General features: G+C 31.3%; 1 long non-coding RNA gene across 1 annotated transcript; it reads right to left on the bottom strand.

The window, feature by feature from the left end:
- Positions 1-1,129, bottom strand: LOC120358313. Its single transcript, XR_005575281.1, has 3 exons — positions 1,046-1,129; positions 683-921; positions 1-61 (listed from the first exon to the last, which is right to left on the bottom strand). It is a non-coding gene; the product is annotated as an uncharacterized LOC120358313 (long non-coding RNA).
- Between the last annotated feature and the right edge of the window lie 2,386 nt (positions 1,130-3,515).

Below are 3,515 nucleotides of genomic sequence, written 5' to 3'. Positions count from 1 at the left end.
TATTTCAGGGTTGGCAAAGTTACTTTATAAAAGTAACTTGTTACCGTTACCGTTCTTTTCTCTACAAAGTAATTCGTTACCGTTACTCGTTACTGATTTTAAAAGGTAACTTGTTATCGTTACCGTTACTTAAAAATTAACAAATCGTTACTATTTTTGTTACTTTTTTATATTAATCAACGGTATACAAATTTCTGAAATAAATATAAATTGATGTTTTATCTTCTAAAGAAATAAGGTTCAAAATATATGTATACAATTATACTAAATACACGTATAATTTTCACTCAACGTCTCTTTATTCTATGTTCTAACGTCACACATTTGTATGCAATATAATCACAGATAGTTCAGTTTTGATTGCATTTTTGCATCAAACTTCACCAAAAAGATCTGTTAATTATTTCTAAAAGAAATTGATGTTCTATAGAATCATCATTAAGATGACCACTTTCTTAATACAGTATCTCTCACGCTAAATAGTTTTTCTACACTTGCACTACTTAGGAGTGCAGTAATGTATTTAATAAAAAGTGATTTAACTTTTGCATAATTAAATAAATTTTCTACGCTTGTATTGTATACATATTAAATAGATATAAGGTCAATAAACGAGCAATAAGGGTTGTCGTATATAAAATATTTATTCCGTTATGAGGTCAATGGGATGTTTCGGACTTACTTGTCTTTCTTCAGCCGTGTATAAGTTATTTACATAATTTCGAGTCGAGACACATTAGATTCCTCTGTATTGAGTATGTCCGGATGTTGCAATCTGTCCGTCATTTTTACCATGTTGGCATGATGTAGATGTTCCGTAACTACAATGGCTAAGCCATTGGTGAGACAACGTTTCGTAAATGCGTGTCTCTGTGTGCGAATTTTAGTGTCAACCGGTTCCATGATAATAATTTGGACAGACTACAATGGTTAAAATAAATAGTATAAATAATGATAATTTAGACGCAAAGTGGTTATAATAAATCACATTGATAAAAAACATTGAACAAAGAGCGGAGAAATGAATATAATGAATAAAACTCACTCAACACAATGCGGCCGTTAGAGAATATATAATGATACTATAGCGGAAGTAACGAACGCAGGACGGAGCGTGTCCGTTTTGCTCGACGTTAAATCTAAACTGAGTTCAAGGAGACGGTGGATCGAGATCAATACGTTACAATGTGACGTATTGATCTCGATCCACCGTCTTAAACTTAGCAAACCAATCTGTTCAGTAATTCGAAATAAGACTCATGTAGAAGCTCAGTGTCTGTTTGCAAGTTGAGACCGTTAGTTTGTTCTTTTATATGTATCATTTCTGAAATAAGTCTTTTGTAGTATCTGGCTTCTATATCTAAGATTGTTGCATTGTTCCAATCTATTGAATGACTATGTTGAATGATATGATCTGAAATTACAGAATGCTTCGATGAATCAGATTTTAAGTTACTCATGTGTTTTTTGATTCTCGTGTTTAGTTTTCCTTTTGTTTGGCCCACGTAAGAGGCATCGCAGTCGTTACATTTTAATTTGTATACAACGTTGTTCCTGGAGATGGAATTATCTCTGTCTTTCTGTGCTTTTACGATTATATTGAGTCGATTTAAACATCTGTAGCCTGTTATAAATTTACTCTTGTTAATGACAGAATTTACCATTTCGGATACATTTTTTATATACGGGATAGTGAAAAATTTTTTTGCATTTTCAGATCCGCTTTCCTTCTGAGTGTTTTTTCCTTTGTTTGTAATTCTGTCGTTGATAAGTTTTTTTAGTCTGAGATTAATTTTGTTAAATATTAGTTCTAGAGAATAGCCGTTGTATATCGGGTATACCAATAGTTTTATAACCAGTTCTAAGTTTTTTTGATGAAAATCCCGGTCAGAACGGGGACATACTCAATACACAGGAATCTAATGTGTCTCGACTCGAAATTATGTAAATAACTTATACACGGCTGAAGAAGGACAAGTAAGTCCCAAACATCCCATTGACCTCATAATGGAATAAATATTTTATATACGACAACTGTTATTGCTCGTTTATTGGCCTTATATCTTTTTAATTTTGCATAATTATTTGGCATCTCAATATTAGAACTATTTGAATATAAAAGTTGTTTGATATTGTCGGATTGCTATCATCTAACAAATTAATACACTCCATCTATACAAAGTAACGATAAAAGTAACTATTCAAATTGTTACAATTATCGACAAAATGTAACTCATTACCGTTATTGTTATAAATTATGAAATGTAACGCCGTTAATTATTCGTTACCAAAAAGAAGTAATTGTAACAGTAACGACATTACAAGTAACGCGTTACTTGTTAACCCTGGATATTTTCTACAACAATTATAAAACCAGAGTATTGCATAAGTCCCAAACGAGAAGACAATCTCCAGTGGACAAGTATTCCATTTGCACATCAATGTTGCACCGTAGCTTAGTAACATTTAACCTTTCCTTTAAATATTTCAAATAAATTACTTATTGATGTATCTTGCTTCATTTTTTCATAAGACCAACATTACATATAAGATACTTACGCACATTTAAGGTGTATCCATTAGCAACACTCTTGGCACGCTTCAAAATATGATGCTTCACCCCAACCAGCTCTGAACACAGTTTTTCTTTGAGAACCTCTAGACACAAGTGCCCGCCCATTAAATATTCTTTCTTCATCATAGAGTCCATACCCTCAACGGCGCATTTGTGATTTATGAGGACAAACAATTTTTTGATCATAACTCATAAATACAAGTAAATTGAATTTATCAGCAGGTTTGTCAAGATGAGCAGCGACACAATTCCTGTATAATAAAGCAAAGTGAAATTGAGAATACAGATATTATTATTTCGAGATTTACACATAATACAATCAAATAATTAAGAACTTACTTAATAATGTAATCACAAACGTCTATATCAGTCGCATTTACAGGCAATTAGGAAAATTTTATTCCACATATTTTTCTTATGTATGCTTTACACTATTCCAGTGTAGGTCCTCTTCGTGTAGGGCACGCAACATATTCATGATACTGTTATTGTCATAAAGATCATCCTCGCATCCAGTGAGTAATGCTTGTTGAGTAATGCTATATCTGCACATCTGCAACTGTTTTAAAAACATTAAGTTCTAACCTAATTTTACTTGTTTTAAAGCTAGAATCACATCATAAAATGCAATAAACAACAACGTTATGAAACTTAAAAGTTTATAAAAAATTTATAATTTTAAGTATAAACTTTTTTAATATTTCATATTACATGAACAGTTATTACACATATTTTTTGAACACTTCTTTCTGTAGTTTAACCGTCCGAAAAACTATGGCCAAAGAAATCTCACCTCTCTTCCAAATCAAAGCCAAGAAATTTATTTTCACTTGAAGAACTCACTTTTCTTGTCATTTTTTAAGAGAATGTTATGTACAGTAATAATAACGTTTTCTTATTTACATTTTGCTTATTGCGCGAAAAAAAATATTATTTATTT

Source organism: Solenopsis invicta, chromosome 7, assembly GCF_016802725.1.
Source record: "Solenopsis invicta isolate M01_SB chromosome 7, UNIL_Sinv_3.0, whole genome shotgun sequence".
Taxonomy (NCBI): Eukaryota; Metazoa; Arthropoda; class Insecta; order Hymenoptera; family Formicidae; genus Solenopsis; species Solenopsis invicta.
Note: the sequence above shows the minus strand (reverse complement) of the source record. Positions and strands in the feature narration are given on the sequence as shown.